This window comes from Chlorocebus sabaeus, chromosome 2, assembly GCF_047675955.1.
Source record: "Chlorocebus sabaeus isolate Y175 chromosome 2, mChlSab1.0.hap1, whole genome shotgun sequence".
Taxonomy (NCBI): Eukaryota; Metazoa; Chordata; class Mammalia; order Primates; family Cercopithecidae; genus Chlorocebus; species Chlorocebus sabaeus.
The window spans coordinates 24,139,258-24,151,803 of record NC_132905.1 but is presented as its reverse complement, the minus strand read 5'-3'; positions in this window follow the sequence as shown (position 1 = coordinate 24,151,803).

Here is a 12,546-nt window from a genome sequence, read left to right as displayed (position 1 = left end):
TTCAATGATAGATATGATTTTGCAGAGGTCATGCTATGGCCTGGATAGGGCATGCCTGGCCTGATTTCAAACCATAAATGCATGTGGATGTAGGGAAATGAATCCTATTCCAGGGCCTATATCTTCCTTGCCTTAGAAATGGTTTCTCTATTTCCAAAGCAATTCTGGTTTTCAGAATAATTTGCCTGGAACTCAATCCCTACATGCTGATGAGATCAACTGAGGTCTAGAATGGCTAAGACACTGGGGCATTTTATTTTATTATTTCCACTGTCCAATTCTTTGTAGATTTTGATTTGGAAAAGTACTCAACCCATTGGAACCTAAACCATTCTCCCTCTCCCTAAATTAACTTAAGTTTTCATAGAACTGAGTTCCCCTTATTTTCAGAGTTCTTACATCAATTATACATAAAGCGAATGCCTGAAAGGATCAGGACTGATTGCAGGGAAGAAGTGAAGTATGTTATGGAATAAAAGACTAGAAATGGAAAATAAAAGACTAGAATAAAAGACTAGAAACAGAAAAAGCAACAAAGCAAACATGCATGGTTGACATAAACATGGAGTAGAAACTACAATAGGTTCTTGGATAGTGCCTCTGAACGGGACAAATAGTCACTCTGGAGTCTCAGTAAAAATCTAAAGAGAGAAATCTGATCCAAGTTAAAGGTATAGTCAGTGACTATATACAAGCTCAACTTGTAACAGCTTCCAAAAACCAAAAATATGCAGTTGACCTTGTAACTAGGATTGCATATGGCACCCAGCCAAAACCCGCCAGCCCTCTCCAGGGCAAAGAGTGACAGCTTTGCTGCCCTGCAGCTGAAACAAGTGGGAGCTCATATTAAACTGTGCCAAGCAGGGCCTGCCACTAAGCTGAACACCTGTAATTCACCCATCTGTGTCCCTCAAGTCCTCACCCCAAAGTAAATTGATTCTGAGCTCTAACAGCTGTCTGGGGGACTCTGCTGGGCTGTTCCCAGCAGGAAAGGCTGTGGGAGATGATAAAAGCTGTAGGTGTGTTTCCAAGGTCAGAACCCAAAGAGGGAAGTTTTTTTGATTCTTTCATTTGTAGAGATGACAAAAGTGGTAGTGGGTGGGATGCATAATTTCCAGATCATTTAAGTAACTACCAGACGTTGTTTATCCCATCATATGATTTGAAAATTAAGATAATCATAGTTGATGAAAGAGGAGAAAGCCTGGGCAATGAGGGTCACTTTCATCTAGGAGTGTAAAACAAAGAGTAGGAGAAATGGGGTACAAACTTAGAAAATGAAAGTCATATGCAGTGTTTCTGTAAAAGTAAGAGAATTTCAGGAATATTTTAAACATACATTCAATGTAGACTACCATGTTCATGTCAATGATAGAAAAAATGGATATGTAAGTTTTATGAGCAATAAATTCAATTTTGGAAGAAAGAAACATACACATATGGTCACCTGCTTTGGGTATTTATAATATTAGATGTAAAGTGTTTATAATAGCAGACTCTTGCCGACATTAGCAGTGATTGACATAAATAGATTACTACAGATTACTAGAAATAAATGAAACCCTTGTATTCTATATAGGTGATATTCCAACAGTAAACAGAATCTTAAAGGCTGAATAGCCAAGGCTCCCTTGGGACTTGAGCCATAGCCCCACTTTTTTTTTTTTTTTTGCAAGCTTACATACTATTTCATTTCTGGAATTTTTTACATGCTTTTGGGTAAAGAGCCTTGTTTATTGTTCAGATAACTTTTTTATCTGCTATTACTAAACAGGGAATCTTCATTTATTCATTACCAGTCATACACTTACTACTTTCATTGAAAACTATTTATTGTCCTGGTCCTTGGGATACAGTGATAAGTAAGAGAATTAGTCTCTGCTTGCAGGCTGGTACTCAACAAGTGGTGACTTTCAATGTACTTTTGTGTTTATGCACACATGGGAAGATTAGAAGCAATAGATTGTGTCTAAAGCATAATGCTAAGAAAACAGCTTCTAACTGAAGGCATCTCTATGAGAAGTTTGACTGAATTCAACTGATTGCCATTATCACAAACACTTACTGAATAACTACCTATGCTTAGTCTTTGGTGAGCCACAAAAGTGCTGAGATTCATTCATAGGGCCCCATTCTAAATCGGATCAGCCTAGAGGGAAAAGACTCTGCAGTCCTCTTTGCATGCACCATCAATTTTTCCTTCATCTATGTACAATTGAGTTGTCAAGCACATACATTTAACTGCCTGTAAGATATTAGGTACATTGCTAGGCAGTGGGAATAAAGAGTGCTGTTAGTCTCTGTCCATTCATCTGCACATCTATCCTTTCATCCATTCATCCAATTCAGACATTTAATGAATGGTGTAAAACAATATCAACAAACTTTATGACCTCAGGGAGCTTACATTACAGAAGCAGACATAAACAAAACATAAGAAAAACAACTAGATATACATGAAATTGACAAATTCTGGTATTTGGAGAGATTTCTATTTTTAGAAGTATAGATGTCAAGAAGTTCTGAGAGACCCTCCTGCTGTACAATGAACAGTCTATGAAGGTAAACGTTTTAGAGAAAATGTGGATTCCACAATTATTAGGAAAGATGTCAGAGGCAACCCCAGGTTCCCTCCCCTACACACACACATACACACACACACACACACACACACACACAAAGCAAACAAACAAGAAATAAAGGAACCAACAACAAATATGAGTTGGTCCTAGAATAGCTTTGAAATAAGGAATCTAAAGTTACCAGAATCAGAATGCTGGGGGTTGATATTGCCGAGGCTGGGCACCTGGATTTAAAAATATTTTACAATGTTTCATAATTTTTCTCTACATGGCCTAGTAAAGAGAAGAATGCCCTGGGCATTTAGTTGGTACCCCACAAGGACGACTACTCAAGAATTAGGGTTTGAGATGAATCAGCTCTTACAAAGACTGATCTTCGTGAACGGACTGTTTGCTCTCTGCTTGGATTAAGGTGATTTTTCCCTAAGCTAAATGCCTACCAGGTACACATTTAGATCTTCTCTAGAAGAGTATAAAGCCATGCAGGGCCTTAATTATTATGTTTTTTCAAACTCAATATCCATTATTTAATAAAATATAATTACTGGGCATATAAGGATAGAAGGACAAATAACTAATGATCAATACAGAGAGAAAGAAAGCAAGAGACTAGAAGCAGACCCATAGAAGAGACAAATATTGGAATTAATAGATAACAAATTTAAAAATGATTATGATTAATATGTACAGGAAATTAATTGGTAAGATCGATGCACAAAATACACATGGAACATGGTGAAAATGTCAAACACTCTTGAGTCCAGTTGGAGTTCCAGAAAAGGAGGCGATGCATCACGTGACAAAGCAGTAAGGCAAAAAAAAAAAAAAAAAAAAAAAAAAAAAAGAAATACACCAAAACACTCTCAACAAACACGCAAGCTCAAACACATTTTAAAGTGTACATTGAATACTTACCAAAATAGATTATAAAATCTTTCTCAATTTGTTTAAAAATTGAGATCTTAGAGTATGTTCTTTAGCCACAACAAAATTAAACTAAAAATAAATAACAGAAATCTTTCCAGAAAATACTCAACTATGTTTTTCCATTTGTTTGTGTCCTCCTTATTTCCTTGAGCAGTGGTTTGCAGTCCTCCTTAAACAGGTCCTTCACATCCCTTGTAAGCTGTATTCCTAGGTATTTTATTCTCTTTGTAGCAATTGTGAATGGGAGTTTATTCATGATTTGGTTCTCTGCTTGTCTATTATTGGTGTATAGAAATGCTTGTGATTTTTGCACATTGATTCTGTATCCTGAGACGTTGCTGAAGTTTCTTATCAACTTAAGGAGATTTTTGGTTGAGATGACAGGGTTTTCTAAATACAAAATCATGTCATCTGCAAACAGAAAATTTGACTTCCTATTTGAATAGTCTACATTTCTTTCTCTTGTCTGACTGTCCTGCTCAGAACTTCCAATACTATGTTGAATAGGAGTAATGAGAGAGGGCATCCTGTCTTATGCCAGTTTTCAAAGGGAGTGCTTCCAGCTTTTGCCTATTCAATATGATATTGGCTAAAACATTACATCCTCATGGATAGGAAGAATCAATATGGTGAAAATGGCCATACTGCCTAAAGTAATTTATAGATTCAACGCTATTACCATCAAACAACCACTGACATTCTTCACAGAATTAGAAAAAGCTACTTTAAATTTCATATGGAATGAAAAAAAGAGCCCAGATAGCCAAGACAATCCTAAACAAAAAGAACAAAGTTGGAGGCATCACGCTACCTGACTTCAAATTATTCTGCAAGACTACAGTAGCCAAAACAGCATGATATTGGTACCAAAACAGATATATAGACCAATGAAATGGAACAGAGACCTCAAAAATAACACCACACATCTACAACCATCTGATCTTTGACAAACCTGACAAAAACAAGGAATGGGGAAAGAATTCCCTATTTAATAAATGGTACTGGGAAAACTGGCTAGTTATATGCAGAAAACTGAAACTGGAGGACTTCCTTACACCTTTTACAAAAATTAACCCAAGATGGATTAAAGACTTAAATATAAAACCCAAAACCATACAAATCCTAGAAGAAAACCTAGGCAATACCATTCAGAACATAGGCATGGGCAAAGATTTCATGACAAAGACACCAAAAGCAATGGCAACAAAAGCCAAAATTGACAAATGGGATCTAATTAAACTAAAAAGCTCCTGCACAGCAAAATAAGCTAGCATCAGAGTGAACAGGAAGCCTATAGAATGGGAGAAAGTGTTTGCAATCTACCCATCTAACAAAGGTCTAATATTCAGAATCTACAAGAAACTTAAACAAATTTATAAGAAAAAAAACAAACAATCCCATTAAAAAGTGGGCAGAAGATATGGATGGACACTTCTCAAAAGAAGATATTTATGCAGTCAATGAACATGAAAAAAAGCTCAACATAACTGATCATTAGAGAAATGCAAATCAAAACCACAGTGAGATACAATCTCAAGCAAATCAGAATGGTGATTATTTAAAAGTCAAGAAACAATAGATGCTGACGAGGCTGTGGAAAAATAGGAAAACACCTTTACACTTTTGGTGGGAATAGAAATTAGTCCAATCATTGTGGAAGACAATGTGGCAAGTCCTCAAGGATCAAGAACCAGAAATACCATTTGACCCAGCAATTCCATTAATGGGTGTATATCCAAAGGAATATAAATTATTCCACTATAAAGACACATGTACATGTATGTTTATTGCAGCACTATTTACAATAGCAAAGACATCAAATGCCAATCAGTGATAGTCTGGATAAAGATAATGTGGTATATATATATAGAGATACACTATGACTATTTGGAATATAAATTATTCTACTATAAAGACACATGTACAAATATGTTTATTGCGGCACTATTTACAATAGCAAAGACCCAAATGCCCATCAGTGATAGACTGGATAAAGATAATGTGGTACGTATACACCATGGAATGCTATGCAGCCATAAAAAAGAATGAGATCATGTCCTTTGCAGGAACATGGATAAAGCTGGAAGCCATCATCTTCAGCATACTAACACAGAAACAGAAAACCAAACACTACATGTTCTCACTCATAAGTGGGAGTTGAACAGTGAGAACACATAGGATAAAACAAGGAAGATTAAAATATATTTTAAACTGAATAATAACAAAGACACATCATTTCAAATGCTCACAGAATATCCACCAATATAGATTATATATTATATATGACGAGTTCATAACAATTCTAAGTTTAAAATATTTGAAATTTTACATAGCATGTTCTGTAACACAACAATATTAAAAAATTAATAGCACAGAGATTTCTGAAAAAAACACTAAATATTTGAAATGTAAATATTATACTTCTAAATACATGGTTCAAGTAAAAAGCAGCATAAAACATAACATATATTTAGAATTAAATGATATTGAAAACACAGCATGACAATATTTGTGGTATCTAACTAAATCTGTACTAGAGGGAAATTCATGGCTTCAACTTCTTATATTGGCAAAGAAAAAAAGGATTTTGATTTCAGTGATCTGGTTAGGTGTTAAGAAACATCTGGAGGTTACATCACTCTTGATGGTGAAATGTAACCACGTATATTCAACATAATCCTGGAGAGCCTAGCCATGAGACTCCATATAGAAAACTCTAAAAGAAAATTTTAAATACTAAAAACTACAAGTGAATTTAGTGATGTCGTAGGATACAAAGTCAATACGCACAAATCAATTGTATTTTATATAATAGCTGAGGACACATGGAAACAAAATTTAAGACCACGCCAGTCACAGTAGCACAGTAGCTTCAAGAAGAATGTAATATTGAGAAGAAAATTGACAAAATATGTGCAAGCCCTATATACCGAAAAACACTAAATAAATCTTGGTGGATTTAAGGCTGAAATTTTTAAGATGTCAGTTTTACTCAAGTTGATCTAGAGCTGATCTAGAGATTCAAACACAATCCCATTCAAAATCTCCACATGCCTATTTTACAGATATTTAAAATTTTATTTTTTAATTTATATAGAAAGTTGAAGAATAGCCAAAGTAATGTTGTAAAAGAATAACAAAGTTGGGGAGCTCCTTAATACCTTGTTTGATTTCTAGATTTACTATAAAAATAGTTATCAAGATGGCATGATATTGATGTAAGCATAGATATATAAATCAATAGAATAGTGAGCCCAGAAATATATTAACACATATGAACTAAACTGATTTTCGACAATGATACCAAGGTGTTTTAATGGGGGAAATGATAGTTTTTCAAGAAATGGTGCTGAAATAATATCCACATGAAAAAAATCTCAAATTTTACTTCATCCTCTATGTAAAATCGCTCAAAATGGATCATATACCTATATGAAACCTAAAACTCAAAAGTTTTAAAAAAAATATAAGATAAAATCTTTAAGTACTTGAATTTGGCAAAAATTTCTTTGATAGAAAAAGGTTTACACTAACTATAAAGGAAAATAAAATGATAAACTGGACTTCATAAAAATTAGACTTCTTTTCAGAAAGTGTCATTAAAAGATAATGAAATGGCAAAGGTACAGACTGGAAGAAAATGTCTGTGATGTATATATCTGTGAAAGACAGAGTGAGGAGTACGAAAGATTAATTGGGGAGGAGAGACATGCTAGAGAACAAGAATTTGCTGAACACTTTTTATGTATCTGATACTGTGCTTAACTTTGTTTTTGAAGATAAGCTATTGGAGCTTAGAGAAGCTTTCCCAAAGTATAACAGCTAAGGTATTCAGTCTTTCCTGCCAGTCTTTAACAGATGAGTCTCCCTTGGTCTCACTCAGAAATTACTAATAAGGGACCACGTTGGTCCTTTAGTGTTTTTTTAAGGAAGACTGGAGGATGGGAAGCTGGGCATGGCTACATGTGAGATCATGAAGACACTTATAGAAATCCTTTTCCTTCTTATTCTGTCCCTGAAACTGTGCATTTATAGTGGTTTTTATTCTTCCTATTTTGAGGTCTACCCTAAGCTATAAGCTGTAGGATAAGTCTATTCAATCTACAAAATCTAACTAGAGTTGGTAATTTTTTGGGGAGGACAGGGGACCAAGTCTCACTCTGTCACCCAGGCTGGAGTGCAGTGACGTGATCTCAGTTCACCACAACCTCTGTCTCTGGGGTTCAAATGATTCTCCTCCCTCAGCCTCCCAAATAGCTGGGATTACAGGCACCTGGCACCACTCCTGACTAACTTTTGTATTTTTAGTAGAGACAGGGGTTAGCCATGTTGGCCAGGCTGTACAGCCAATAATTTAATGCTAGATAATGTTTAACCACTATACTTGAATATTACCATTAATTTCCACTTTTTCCTTTTAAGTCTAAGGTGTGACTCCATAACAACAGATTTCGGTTTTGTCCTTCATTCTTGCTACTGGAAGTGTGAACCATGGCCCAATAGCATTGGCATCACCTGGGAGCTTATTAGAAATGGGAAAGTCAGGACCCACCCTATACCTACTTCATCAGAATCTTCAGTTTAATTAGGTCTCAGCTAATTCAAATACACATTAAAATTTGGGAACCCTGCTGTTTATGACCACACAGAAAAACAGGAAACAGGACAGCTTCCTGCTCCTGTAACTACAAAGGTATGAAAGCACATCCTTGGGATGTCTAGACTATAGTCTACCCCTCTACTGGACTTTACCACTTGCGGACCATGTAGAACACTTTAGACAGGTCATTTAGCATCTCTCAGCCTCAACTTCCTAACTATAAACAGGATGACTATGTTGTCTTCATAGACTTGCTGTGAGGATTAAATGAGATAACATTCATAAAACACCAAAGGCAAATGCTGACATGGTGTTGGTTTTCAATATATGCAGTCTTTTCAAGTGGTCAATAAAGAATGATTCTATTTTTCATTAAATAAATAACAAAAGTCAGTGCCTCAAAGCCAATGCAAACCTTTGACATTTCCTCACATCAAGGAGCAGGATCATTTGCCTCTCTTTCTATGTGTTATTTTTTTCTTTGTGCAGTGGTCTCAGTCTATGAGTGGGGGCAGGCAGTGCTAGGAAGAGCCATTGCCTTTTAGATTGTGGCCTGCCTCCCATCCAAGTCCCCAAACAGCCTACTTAATAACAACAGCAATAACGGGGTTCATTATGCATGCAGCTCTGCAATCATTGCTGAGGAGAAAATTAGTTTGATGCCCTGAGCGACAGTTGAACTCTAGAAAGTGCCTAAATAAAATAAAAGACAAAGAAAATATATACATATACATAAATATAATAAAGAGTGCAATGAGAAAAGTTATGAAGAGGCCAATTTCAAAACTTACCCTTTTCCTGGTGCTTCTTGATTTTTTAGGAATGGTGTGTTGATTACTAAAAAGTCTGTATATTTAACCAAGAGTTGCCTTGTCTCTAGCATTGTACAGGTCCATGGGAGGTCTGGGAGGCTCAAGCATGTACACACATGCATATTTTAAAACAACACGGATGAATCTGGAAGCCATCATCCTCAGCAAACTAACACAGGAACAGAAAACAAAACACCACATGTTCTCACTCATAAGCGGGAGTTGAACAATGAGAACACATGGACACAGGGAGAGGAACAACACATACCGAGGCCAGTAGGGGCATGGGGGCGGATGGGAGGAAGAGCATTAGGGCAATTAGCTAATGCATGCAAGGCTTAAAACCTAGATGTTGGTTTGTCAAGTGCAGCAAACCACCATGGCTCACCTATGCCTACATAACAAACCTACAAGTTCTGCACTTGTATCCTGGAATTAATAATAATAATAATAATAGGTTGCCTTCTATGAGACTGTAAAAAAAAAGTTTTTTGCCATTATTTTTGGTTTACAGAAGAGTTGCAAAGAAAGTACAGTGTTCTCATATAACCTTCACCTAGCTTCTAATATTAACATCTTCTATAACCACGGTAAATTTATCAAAACTAAGACATTAACATTCATAACTATTAACTAAGTTTAATAGGCATTCTTTGGATCTCCCCTGTTTGTTTTTTCTGGACCTGGATCTAATCCAAGACATATTGCATTTAGTAATGTTGCTTAGTCTTCTCCAGTCTAGAAGAGTTTCTGTCTTTCCTTGAATTTCATGACCTTGATGCTTTTGAAGAGTACCAGTCTGATATTTTGTATACTGTCCCTAATTTTGAGTTTATCTGATGTTTTCTCATGAACAGACTGAGGTTATTAATTTGGGGGATGAATACCACAGAGGTCATGTACCCTTCTGATATAGTTTGGATGTGAGTCCCTGCCCACATTTCGTATTAGAATATAATCCCCGGTGTTAGAGGTGGGGCCTGGTAGGAAGTGATCGGATCATGGGGGTAGATTTCTCATGAATAGTTTGGCACCATCCCCCTTGGTACTGTCCTAGGAGGACATAAGTGACTTCTCCTGAGATCTGGTCATTTAAAAAATGTGTAGCACCTCCGCTTCTCTCTTTTGCTCCTGCTCTGGCCATGTGATATGCCTGCTCCCCCTTTGCCTTCCACTATGATTGTAAGTTTATTGAGGCCTCCCCAGAAGCTGAGAAGATGTCAGAATCATGCTTCCTGTATAGCTTGTAGAACTGTGAGTCAATTAAATCTCTTCTCTTTATAAATTATCCAGTCTCAGGTATTTCTTTACAGCAAAGTGAGAACGGCCTAATATATCATCTCATCACATCTTATCAGTGGCATGTGATATTAAAATGTCTTATTACTGGTAAAATTAACCTTGTTTATGTAGTTAATGAGTGTCTCCAAATTTCCCTGCTGTAAAGTTTTTATTTCCCCCTTTCTCTACCCTGTTATTAATATTTATAAGCAAGTTACTAAGTCTAGTTTACAGTTAAAGGGAGGAGAATTAAGTTCCACTTCTTGAAAGCAAGGTTATTAAAGAATTTTTGATCACGTGTTAAAAATCACCATAGTAATTAGCAAATTTTGGAGGTGATAATTTGAGCTGATATAAATATTCTGCTCTTCCTTAGAGTTCTACATGCTGAATTTTAGCATTTGTTGATAGATTGTCCCTTCAGCAACTAGTTCTGTGGCATTCCAACAGTGATTTTTACTTATTTCCCCACTTTTGCATTTATTAATTAGAATTATTTTGTAAGCCCAGGTGCAGTGGCTTATGCCTGTAATCCCAGCACTTTGGGAGCAGAGGCAGGTGGATCAATTCAGGTCGGCAGTTCAAGATCAGCCTGGCCAACATGATGAAACCCTATCTCTACTAAAAATACAAAAATCACCAAGTGTGGTGGTGGTGGGCGCCTGTAATCCCAGCTACCCGGAGACTGAGGCAGGAGAATTGCTTGAGCCCAAAAGGCAGAGGTTGCGGTGAGCCGAGATCGCACCACTGCACTCCAGCCTGGACAACAGAGTGAAACTGTGTCTCAAAAAAAAAAAAAATTAATAGAATTATTTTTAAGAAAGAAGCATTCCTTCTCTTCCATTTATTTATTCAATTATTTATTTATATCAATATGGATGTTTGAATTTTACTTTATTTTGGGGGTTATAATTCAATGCCATTTTGTTGCTCCTATTATTCCAGCATTGGCCATTAGGAGCTCTTTCTGGTTGGCCCCTGCAACCTTTTGACATAATCCTATCGTTTTGTTCTTTGAACAGTTTTTAAATGTTCTGGCACTATGAGATGTTCCAGGCCTATATTGTAGTTCTGTTTTCCCAGCCATTTCTCTAAATGGCTCTGGTTCCTTTTACTGGAGAATGGTAATTAAAAACAAAGATCTGGGTGTAGAGTGAACATTTTAAATTGCTCAGTTATTGCATATATACTTAGGGCTGAGAATTCTACAACTTGTTTACATACCCATGCCTGGTTAAATTCTTACCACTCAGAGAAGGTAGCTGAAGGACAGTTTTCTTTCTCCCATATGGTATCTCTTTCTCCCAATAAGACCCTAGTCTGCATCCAACTGTAGGCTAGTCTTCTCTGCATTGCGTCTTTCATTTTGGATTCATGGGCTTCTGTCTCCCCAGATTTGTAAATGTTCTTCCTTCTTTCTGTAATGTCCTTTAAATCTCTGCCTCTTTTTTCTGTCCTGTCCCTTCAAAAGGAACCTGATGTAAATGACGAGTTGATGGGTGCTGACGAGTTGATGGGTGCAGCACACCAACATGGCACAAGTATACATATGTAACAAACCTGCACGTTATGCACATGTACCCTAGAACTTAAAGTATAATAAAAAAAAAAGAAAAAAAAGAAAATGCGATAGATAGAGATTTATTACAGATACATAATACATATGATATATATTATATATCACAGATCTGTAATACGTATGATATATATGTCAAAATACACTGACGAAATCAAATACACCATTAAAGACATTTTCAATTTAAGATAGTTATCAAATATTGGGGTGAGTGAAAAAAAGTTTTCTTTCCAGCTTCATCAGTGAGTCGTTCCTTGACTGAAAGAAGTGACCTGAGCTTTCCTAGGTATTAATTTTTTTGTCTATAATACAGAGATATTATTTAGAAAAGAATTTATAAAATTATCAAAGGAATTTTGTCCTTTAGGGAACCAAAGGATTTATATAGACTGTCTACGAAACAATTAAAAAAAAAACTGACAAAAAAAAGGAACAGAACACACACACACGCATACACACATGCACACACATGCATACTCTCACATATACACTTTCACCCACATGCAAATGCTCATATACACATGTGCACACACACACACACACACACACATTAGAACGCTCTGTTTATGCTCCTGCCTCAACTCTTGTCACCAAATTACCTTCCAAAAATTAGGAGCATTTATTTGATATTTGCTGACTTCTGAGAGAGCTGCTTCAAAGGGTAGGAGAAACACCAAACTGTATTATAAAAAGGATATGTGTATGGAACAGGGGCTTATGTGGAGTGAAGTCTCTGCTCAAGAAATTTTTGAGTGAGGCTTTCAGGCT